Genomic DNA, 11583 nt, shown 5'->3' with positions numbered 1-11583 from the left:
ACTAGAAGAAATTTTAGATGGGTAATTCCTATAATCTTTGGGGCCTTCCTGAACATGCATCATGATTTGGCTACATGAAGTTTAAAATTTATGCATATAAAAAACATAATTTGGGCCAGCTCTGTGGTGTAGTGGGTTAAGATGCTGTGGGTTAAGATGCCACCTGCAGTTCCGGCATCCCATATAGGTGTTGGTTCGAGTCACAGCTGCTCCACTTCCAATCCAGCTTCCTGCTAATGCATCTGGGAAAGCAGCAGAGGATGGCCCAAGTGCTTGGGCCCCTGAACACATGAGGGAGATCAGAATGAAGCTCCTGGTTTCAGCCTGGGCCCTGGCCATTACAGCCATTTGGGGAGGGAACCAGAGGATGAAAGATCTCTCTCTCTCTCTCTGTTCCTCCTTCTCTCTCTATAATTCTGACTTTCAAATAAGTGAATAAATCTTTAAAAAAAAGAAACATAATTGAGAGTAAATGGATAACATGTATTTTAAATTGGTAAGTAAGCTTCTAGGAACATACCAAAGGAAAAAAATTAGACAACTGTACAATAATGGATATAAAAATACACTCACACATATGTTGTAAATGAATGCCAGATTCCTTTAGTGAAATATTTAACATGGGGGGACTTCAAAAAGTTCATGAAAAGGTACCAAGGCACTGCTATTTGCAACGCTGGCATCCCATACTGGAGTGCCAGTTCAAGGCCTGGCTACTCTTTCTAATCTAGCTTCCTGCTAATGCACTTGGGAAGGCAGTGGTAGATGGCCAAAGTGCTTGGGCCCTTGCCACCCATGTGGGAGACTAAGATGGAGTTCCTGGCTGTTGTGGCCATTTGGGGAGTGAATTAGCAAATGGATGATCTCTCTGTCTCTAACTCCCTCTCTGTTGCTCTGCCTTCAAACAAATATTTTTTAAAGTTCATAGAATATGGAATTAAAAGATAAGTTTATTCTGGTAGAAAAATTTTAAATACATGCATTTGAGAGGTCTTCAGAAAGTTCATGGAAAAATGTGCATTATAAAAACACTACGCAGATTTCAAGGCTTTTTTTTTTTTGCAACAAAAACAAACATATTTCAATTTAAATTTCCATAAACTAATTTTTTAAAAATTTATTTGATTTATTTGAAAGACAGAGTTACAGAAAGAGGTAGAGCCAGAGACAGAGGTCTTCCATCTTCTGGTCACTTGCCAAATGACCACAAAGGCCAGAGCTGAGCTGATCCAAAGCCAGGAGCCAGGAGCTTCTTCCAGGTCTCCCACATGGGTGCAGGGGCCCAAGCACTTGGGCCATCCTCCACTGCTTTTCCAGGCCACAGCAGAGAGCTGTATCAGAAGTGGAGCAACCAGGACTAGAACCGGCGCCCATATGGGATGCTGGTGCTATAGGCAGGGGCTTTCACCTGCTACACCACAGCACTAGCCCCTGAACTAACTTTTTTTTTTTTTTTTTTGAATTTTTGACAGGCAGAGTGAACAGTGAGAGAGAGACAGACAGAGAGAAAGGTCTGCCTTTTGCCGTTGGTTCACCCTCCAATGGCCGCCGTGGTCAGTGTGCTGCAGCTGGCGCACCGTGCTGATCCGAAGGCAGGAGCCAGGTGCTTATCCTGGTCTCCCATGGGGTGCAGGACCCAAGCACTTGGGCCATCCTCCACTGTACTCCCTGGCCACAGCAGAGAGCTGGCCTGGAAGAGGGGCAACCGGGACAGAATCTGGTGCCCTGACTGGGACTAGAACCCGGTGTGCTGGCGCCGCAAGGCGGAGGATTAGCCTAGTGAGCCGTGGCGCCGGCTGAACTAACTTTTTAAATACAATTTATTTATCTATTTGAAAGGCAGAGTTAGAGAGGAGAGACAGAGAGATAGAGAGTCAATCCTCCATCTGCTGGTTCATTCCCCAAATGGCCCCAAGGAGCCAGGATTTTTATCCAGGTCTCCCATATGGGTGCAGGGGCCCAAGGACTTGGGCCATCTTCCACTGCTTTCCCAGGCACACTAGCAGGGAGCTGGATGGGAAGCGGAGCAGCTGGGACCCCAACCCGTGTCCATATGGGATGCCAGTGTTGCTAGGAGTGGCTTAACCTGCTATGTCACAACACTGGCCCCTCCATGTACTTGCACACATACAGAAGAATATACGCTGGGGCTGGGGTAGTAGTGTAGCAGGTTAAGGCACCACTTGCGACGCTGCCATCTCATATTGGAGTGTTGGTCTGAATCCCAGCTCCTTGCTAATGTGCCTGGGAAAGTAGCAGAAAATGACCCAAGTATTTGGGCCTCCTGCCATCATGAGGGAGCACAGATGGAGTTCCTGGTTCCTGCTTTGGTCTGGCCCAGCCCTGGCTGTTGCAGGCATTTGGGAATGGAAGATTTCTCTTTCTTAACCTTTTAAGTAGACGAAAGAATATATGTATAAGAATATGTACATGTATATTGTTTTGCATCTGTAGATTATGAAACACGACAGTGCTTACAAGAAAGCAGATTTTACCAACACCATTGAAGCTTCTTGTCTGCTTCCCCCTTTGCCCACTCTTAATCTCCAGCTCCCCTACTCTACCTCTTGCTTTACAGCTTTATGACATATGTATACACCCTTACACAGTTATTTCTCAACTTTAAATATCATAACCATTCTTCTGTATCTTGACTTTTTTCATAAGACACAATGTTACTAAGTTTCATAATGAATGTAAGTAGTTAGTCTACTCAAACAGGAACATATTATAATTCACTACATATGATACCAGTGTACCAGTATATTATATATTGACTATTATATATTTGTGTGTGCATACATATGTATACATACATATATATAATATTTCACATGGGTGGCAGAGACTCAAAGACATGAGCCACTACATGTTGCCTCCCAGTGTGTACATGAGCAGGAAGTTGGAAATCAGGAATGGAGCTGGGTCTCAAACCTAGGTGCCATGATATGGGATCCAAGCATCTGAACTAGTATCTTAACCATGAGGCCAAATGCCCAGTCCTAATTTCTTAATATTTGCTTTGTCATCCCAAAGTGACAAGGACCCACTAATGTGACACTTAATTTGAAAGGTAACTGTTATATGGCATGCCTACGATACAAAATTGTTTCCCAAAGTTGTACCAATCTACATTTCTACCAACACTGTTTAAAGACTTTTCAGTTTAACTAGTGTGTATCAAATTGTATCTTCTGATGTTTTAATTAGCATTTCCTGGGGCTGGCGCAATGGTGTAGCAGGTAAAGCCACTGCCTGCAGGGCCGGCATCCCATATGGTTCAAGTCCTGACTGCTCCACTTCTGACCCAGCCCCTCTGCTACAGCCTGGGAAAGCAGTAAAAGACGGCCCAAGTCCTTAGGCCCTTGCACCCACGTGGGAGACCTGGAAGAAGCTCCTGGCTCCTTGCTTCAGGTAAGTCCAGTTCCAGCCATTGTGGCCATTTAGGGAGTGAACCAGCGGATGCAAGACCTCTCTCTGTGTGTCTCTGTCTCTGCCTCTGTATAACTCTGCCTTTGAAATAAATAAATCTTAGGAAAAAAAAAAAAAAAGAAGAACCCACTTGAACAGTCCCTGCTGCCTCCTGGGATCAGAGTTAGTGGGAGGCTGGAGCGAGATATCAAGCCAAGGCACTCTAATGTGAGACTGTATTAGGAATGCACAGAAAAACGAATGGGATAAGATTCATAAATAGGAATCTCAACAAGAAACATAAACATAAAGGGTCCCTTATAAAAAAGTAAGATTGTACTAAGATCAAATGTGGGGGGAGAGCCAAAAATGTACTTAAGATTTTTATCTTAATATCCTAATAGTAAAAAGTTACAAATGACAATGGATAATGAATGTCCATTAAAAGAGGTGATATTATTTATTTATACTCCATCCTGTCCCAAAGTGATTCTTTCATAATACATTCTATGACATAAAAATAAATATTTTAGGCAAAGAGGAATTTGAGAGATGGGCCACAGATTTCAGTCTGAGCCTTCTTAGCAGCCAAAATGAAGAAGAAATATAATTAATATTCATACCATAAAATATTAAGTTGCTCGGGAGAAACAACTGTTCTAGACTGAAACCCAAGAGAACATCTTCTCATGAACTGAAAATTTTGTTAGGTGGTAAAAATGATCATTTTCTATCTGATCATTTCTACCACCTGACAAAACAGCAGTCAGCTTTAGAGAGCTGTCTCTTCTGAAGGCTCTTGCTAACAGGCTGCCTAGCGCCAAACAGCTTGGCAGAGGATGTGTGGTGGGGCGAAGCACAGTGTTGGTTGTGGTAATGATGAACGTGGGGATGGTCCAGGACTCTGCTTGGAGGCTCCACTCAAGAAGTGACAGAATCACTAAAATGTGGTTCTCCCACATGGGCCCTGCCACCCTGGTGTCCTCTGAATCTTCACAGGTTTTCCACTGAATTTTTATCAGTGTGTTAACATTTACTTTTGCTACAGTGGAGGATTCAAACTGCCAAGAACTGCCACATGGTGATTGGGAGTAAGATAAGCAGCAGCCACCAAGGATGCCAGGCAGGAGATAAGAGGTGCCACATGGGCTGGTGTTAGAGAGATTTTTTTTTTTTAAAGATTTACTTATGTATTTGAAAGGCAAAGGTAGAGAAAAAAAGAGAACTTCCATCTCCTGGTTCACTCCCCAACCCTCAAATGGCTACAACTGGGCTGGGCTGGGCTGGGCTGAAGCCAGGAGCTTCTTCCACATCTCCCACGTTGATAGGGGGGCCCAAGGACTTGAGCCATCCTCTGCCATTTTCCTAGGCACATTACCAGGGAGCTGGATCAGAAGTGGAGCAGGGGCCAGCGCTGTGGCATAACAGGTAAAGCTGCCACCTGCAGTGCCATCCCATATGGATGCCGGTTTGAGTCCTGGCTGCTCCACTTTGGATCCAACTCTCTGCTATGGCCTTGGAAAGCAGTAGAAGATGGCCCAAGTGCTTGGGCACCTGCACACATACATGGGAGTCCCGAAAGAAGCTCCTGGCTTCAGATCAGCTTAGCTCTGGCTGTTGCCACCATTTGGGGAGTAAACCAGCGGATGGAGAACCTCTCTCTCTCTCTCTCTCTCTCTCTCTCTCTCTCTCTCTCTCTGCTTCTGCCTCTCTGTAACTCTGCCTTTCAAACAAATAAATAAATCTTTAAAGAGGGGTTGGCGCTATAGCAGAGTGGGTTAAGGCCCTGACCTGCAGTACCAGCATCCCATATGGGCACAAGTTCGAGTTCTGATTGCTCCACTTCCAAACCAGCTCTCTGTTATGGCCTGGGAAAGCAGTAGAAGATAGCCCAGGTCCTTGGGCCCCTGTGCCCACATGGGATACCCAGAAGAAATTCCTGGCTCTTGGCTTCAGATCAGCTCAGCTCTGGCTGTAGCTGCCATTTCGGGAGTGAACCAGAGATGGAAGACCTCTCTCTCTCTCTCTCTCTCTACTTCTCCCCATAACTCTGTCTTTAAAATAAACAAAAATAAATCTTTAAAAAAAAAAAAGAGAGAGAGAGAGCAGCCAGGACTCGAACCATCACCTATATGGGATGCTGGCACTGTAGGCAGTGGCTTTAACTCACTACTCCATGGCACCAGGCCCTAAAGAGAGAATTTAATATGGATGGGCTGAACAGTCTCTGTACAGATTCCCTGAAATTGCAATTTGTTAAGTGCTGAGGAGGGCAAGTCTGCACTTGTCAGGTCTAGGTCCATCTGCTTTTACAGTTGACTAGTGGGTCTGACAACCTCTGAAGGTGGAAGTCTTATGAGTGCTTGAATAGGAGGCTAGCTCACTTCCACACAGAGGTGGGAAAAGGACTATTGGCAGGACCAAGATTTTCCTTAAAAAGCAATTTGAGGGGCCAGCATGGTGGCATAGCAGGTAAAGCTGCTGCCTGCAGTGCCAGCATCTCATAGGGGCACCTGTTCGAGTCCCAGCTGCTCTACTTCCAATCTAGCTCTCTGCTATGGCCTGGGAAAGCAGTAGAAGATGGCCCAAGTCCTTGGGCCTCTGCACCTGCGTGGGAGACCCAGAAGAAACTCCTGTATCCTGGCTTCGGATAGGCTCAGTTCCAGCCATTGCAGCCAACTGGGGAGTGAACCAGTAGATGGAGGACCTCTCTCTTTCTCTCTGCCTCTCCTTCTCTCGGTGTAACTCTGACTTTCAAATAAATAAATAAATAAATCTTGAGGGGGAAAAAAAAGCAATTGAGGAGCTGGTGCAGTGGCGTAGCAGGTAGGGCCACCACCTGCTCTGCCGGCATCTCATATCGGCCCTGGTTTGAGTCCCAGCTGCTCTGCTTCTGATTGGGCTCTCTGCAATGACCTGGGAAGGTAGTAGAGGATGGCCCAAATCCTTGGGTCCCTGGCACCCCTGTGGGAGACCCAGAAGAGGCTCCTGGCTCCTGGTTTTGGATTGGGGCAGCTCTGGCCTTTGCAACCATCTGGGGAGTGAACTAGTAGATGGAGGACCTCTCTCTCTCTCTCTCTGCTTCTGCTTCTCTCTAGCTCTGCCTTGCAAATAAATAATTTAAAAAAAAAAAAAAAAAAAGGAATTTAGGGCCGGCGCTGAGGCTCAATAGGCTCATCCTCCGCCTGCGGCGCCGGCACCCCAGGTTCTAGTCCCAGTCAGGGCGCTGGATTCTGTCCCGGTTGCTCCTCTTCCAGGCCAGCTCTCTACTGTGGCCCGGGAAGGCAGTGGAGGATGGCCCAAGTGCTTGGGCCCTGCACCTGCATGGGAGACTGGGAGGAAGCACCTGGCTCCTGGCTTCAGATCAGCACAGCGCGCTGGCTGTAGCGGCCATTTGGCGGGTGAACCAATGGAAAAGGAAGACCTTTCTTTCGGTCTCTCTCTAACTCTGCCTGTCAAATAAATAAATAAATAAATAAATAAAAATAGAATTTAAAAAAAGGGAATTTGAGGGGGTGGGTATTAGGTATAGTAGTCAAGATACCAGCTGGGGCCGGCGCCGTGGCTTAACAGGCTAATCCTCCGCCTTGCAGCGCCGGCACACCGGGTTCTAGTCCCAGTTGGGGCGCCGGATTCTATCCCGGTTGCCCCTCTTCCAGGCCAGCTCTATGCTATGGCCCGGGAGGCAGTGGAGGATGGCCCAAGTCCTTGGGCCCTGCACCCGCATGGGAGACCAGGAGGAACACCTGGCTCCTGGCTTCCGAACAGCGAGATGCGCCGGCCGCAGCAGCCATTGGAAGGTGAACCAACGGCAAAAAGGAAGATCTTTCTCTCTGTCTCTCTATCTACTCTGCCTGTCAAAAAAACAAACAAACAAACAAACAAAAAGCCCTGTGTTTTAAAGGAATGGTATCAAATCTTGCACTAAGTAACAGAGGGAAGAAAGGTACAAGGTATACACAGACTACCTAACTGTATAACTTCCTGGTAAATTCTTCAAGTCAAACGGTGCCCATATGGGTAGTTACAAGAAAGCTTCAGGGAGATCTGGAATTTGAGTCCTTGCTTTACCTCCCTTTGAGCCTCAATTTCTTCATCTACCAAATGAGGATATTGGTACCTCCCTTATAGTTGTTAAGAAGGTTAAATGAGGTAGATGAGGGGTGGGTTTAGTGGGCTAGACCGCCATTTGAGATACCCATATCCCATACTATGCCTGGTAATGAGTCTAGTCTGCTTCCAGTCTAGCTTCCTCCTAATACTCCTGGGAGGCAGCAGATGCCTGGATTCCCGCCTCCCACATGAGAGACCTGGGTAGAGTTCCTGGCTCCTGGCTTGGGCTTGACCCTCCTGGCGGTTGTAGACATTGGGCAAGGGATCTAGCAGATGGAAATTCTCTCTCTCTCTTTCTGTGTGTGTCACTCTGCCTTTCAAACAAGCAAATAAAATTTTTTAAAAAATCTGAGTTGGCCGGTGCTGCGGCTCTCTTGGCCAATCCTCTGCCTGAAGCGCCAGTACCCAGGATTCTAGTCCTGGTCAGGGCGCCGGATTCTGTCCCGGTTGCTTCTCTTCCAGTCCAGCTCTCTGCTGTGGCCCGGGAGTGCAGTGGAGGATGGCTCAAGTGCTTGGGCCTTGCACCTGCATGGGAGACCAGGAGGAAGCACCTGGCTCCTGGCTTTGGATCGATGCAGTACGCCGGCTGCAACGCACTGACCGCAGCGCACCAGCCATAGCAGCCATTTGGGGGGTGAGCCAACGGAAAAGGAAGACCTTTCTCTCTGTCTCTCTCTCTCACTGTCCACTCTGCCTGTCAAAAAAAAAATCTGAGTTAAAGAAGTGAGATGATACATATTATGCTTTTAGCACAACTCTTGACACACAATATTCAGTAACATTAGCTATGAATCACCACCATGTTGTTATTAATAGTATGCCAGGTGTTTGTCAGAGGCCATCCTAATGCAGCTCATCAAGAAAGAATATTGTATAGCCTAAATAAATGGGGGCCAGTGCCATAGCGGGTAAAGCCGCCACCTGCAGTGCCAGCATCCCTATGGGCACCGGTTCAAGTCCTGGTTGCTCCACTTCTGATCCAGCTCTCTGCTATGGCCTGGGAAAGCAGTAGAGGATGGCCCAAGTTCTTGGGCCCCTGCAGCCATGTGGGAGACCCAGAAGAAGCTCCTGGCTCCTGGCTCCTGGCTTTGTATCGGCACAGCTCCGGCCATTGCAGCCATCTGAAGAGTGAACCAGTGGATGGAAGACCCCTCTCTCTCTCTCTCTCTCTCTCTCTCTCTCTCTGCCTCTCCTTCTCTCTGTATGTAACTCTGACTTTCAAATAAATAAATCTTTAAAAAAAAAAAAAAAGGTCACTCCACTTAATGTGGTCACTTAAAAAAAAAGAATGCAAATATTATGCTCATGAATTTCATAAAGGTGCCAATATCTCCCTAAATTGCCCTGTAAGTTCAATATAATCCAAAAATCTAAGGAGGCTTTTTCATGGAACTTAGCAAACAAATTCTAAAATATGCATGGAACAGTGAAGGACCATGAATAGCTAATTCACTTGAAGAAAAAGTAGATTTAGCCTGTTAGATATCAAGACCTTTAATAAAGCTGTAATATTAAAGGCATTGGAGCACCAACATAGGGATAAATAGATCAAAGTGATTGATCACTAGTGCCAGTTACTAGAGACCCTAGTAACTTACCCACACAAGTATTGAGACTTGGAAGATGGTAGAGGTGACATTACAGACCAATGGGGAAAAGTATGAACTGTTGGGAAAATAGTACTTAGAAAAAAAATTTTTAAAGATTTTATTTATTTGAAAGACAGAGATACAGAGAGAGGTAGAGACAGAGTGAGAGAGAAATCTTCCACCTACTGGTTCACTCCCCAAATGGCTGTGCTGGCCAGAGCTAGGCTGATCTGAAGCCAGGAGCCTGGAGCTTCCTCCAGGTCTCCCACATAGGTGCTACAACTGCCAGGGCTGGATCAGACTGAAGCTGGGAGCCAGAGCTCCATCCAGGTCTCCTACAGGGGTGGCAGCGGCCCAAACACTTGGGCCATCTTCTGCTGCCTTCCCAGGTACATTAAAAGAGAGCTAGACTGGAAGTGGAGCAGCTGGGACTGGAACTGGCACTGTGATATGGGATGCCAGTATTGCAAGCAGCAGCTTATCCAGCTGTGCCACGACACCAGCCCCATTTTAAAGTTTATTTATTTATTTATTTATTTTTTGACAGGCAGAGTTAGACAGTGAGAGAAACAGAGAGAAAGGTCTTCCTTTTTCTGTTGGTTCATCCCTCAAGTGGCCGAAGCCAGGAGCCAGGTGCTTCCTCCCACTCTCCCATGCAGGTTCAGGGCCCAAGGACCTGGGCCATCCTCCACCGCACTCCCAGGCCACAGCAGAGAGCTGGGCTGGAAGAGGAGCAACTGGGACAGAATCCAGCGCCCTGACCGGGACTAGAACCTGGGGTGCTGGCGCCACGGCGCCGGCCTATTTTAAAGTTTTTAAGTCATCTGCCGGCACTGCAGCCGGCAGCTTTCCCCACTACCCTACAGCGCCAGCCCCATGACTGGGTTCTCACTACCCAAGTGAGAGACCCAGATTGAGTTCTCAGCTCCTGGTGCTTGGGCCCAGCCCAGTCCCAGATATCATGGGCATTTGGAGAGTGAACCAGCAGACTGGAGCTCTCTCAATCAATAAATACGTTTTCAAAAAGAAAAGTAAATGAAAGTAATCAATTAAGAGTTCAGTCAACAGTTTGAACTCTTAAATCAATTAAGAGTTCAATAAGATTGCTGAACACATAATAAAGAACCCAAAGAAGCAGGTGTGGTACAGTCGTTAAGCCATTTCTTGAGGTGCCTGCCTCCCATTTGGAGTGCTTTGGTTGGAGTCCCAGCTCAGATTCGGATTCTAGCTTCCTGCTAAAGCCACTGGGAAGCAGCAGGGCATGGCTCAAGTACTTCAGTCCCGAGATATGGGAGCCCCAGGGATTCTCAGCTCTGCCTGGCCTAGCCCTAGCTATTGAGGCCATTTGGGGAGAGAAACAGCAGGTGGAAGATCTAGCTCTCTCCCCCCATCTCTCTCTCTTTTTTAATTATTTAAGTTTTGTTTATTTATTTGAAAGAGTTACAGAGGGAGAGAAGGGGGGGAGATATCAAGATCTTCCGGCCAGCGCCGCAGCTCAATAGGCTAATCCTCCGCCTACGGCGCCGGCACACCGGGTTCTAGCCTTGGTCGGGGCGTCGGATTCTGTCCCGGTTGCTCCTCTTCCAGGCCAGCTCTCTGCTGTGGCCCAGGAGTGCAGTGGAGGATGGCCCAAGTGCTTGGGTCCTGCACCCCATGGGAGACCAGGAGAAGCACCTGGCTCCTGCCTTTGGATCAGCACGGTGCACCGGCCACGGTGACCATTGGGGGGGTGAACCAACGGCAAAGTAAGATCTGTCTCTCTCTCACTGTCCACTCTGCCTGTCAAAAAAAAAAAAAAAAAAAATCTTCCATCTGCTAGCTCACTCCCCAAATGGTCACACAACCAGGACTGGGAGAGTCCAAACCTGAGCCAGGAGCTTCATCTGGGTCTCTCAGGCAGGTGGCCCAAGCACTTGGGCCATCTTCTGCTGCCTTCCCAGGCCACCACCAGGAAGCTGGACAGGAAATGGAGTAACCACGTCTTGAACCTGGGGCCCTTTAGGATGCCAGCACCACAGGCAGTGGCTTCATCCAGTACACCACAGCACTGGCCCCACATGTATTTTTTAAATAAACTTGTTTTTTAAAATTGTATTTATTTTTTATTTTTATTTTATTTGAAAGATAGACAGAAGAGATCTTCTATCCACTAGTTCACTTCCCAAATGCCTGCAACAGCCAGGGTCTGGAACTCAGGCACTGGCCTCCCACGTGGGTGGCAGGGACCCAAGTACATGGGTCATCATGTGCTACCTCCCAGGGTGCACATTAGCAGGGAGCTAGAATCCACAGTAGAGCCGGGACTTGAAGTCAGACACTCCAGTACGGGAGGTAGCATCTTAACTGCTGTACCAAATGCCTGCTCCTAGTGTAACATATTTTAAGGTAGTTTAATTTATAATAAACTCTACGTTTCATCTTGCAACTTGATTTTCCATTAAGCATTACTATTTTCAGGCTTTCCATATTG

Source organism: Lepus europaeus, chromosome 10, assembly GCF_033115175.1.
Source record: "Lepus europaeus isolate LE1 chromosome 10, mLepTim1.pri, whole genome shotgun sequence".
NCBI lineage: Eukaryota > Metazoa > Chordata > Mammalia > Lagomorpha > Leporidae > Lepus > Lepus europaeus.
This window is presented reverse-complemented; position numbering follows the sequence as displayed.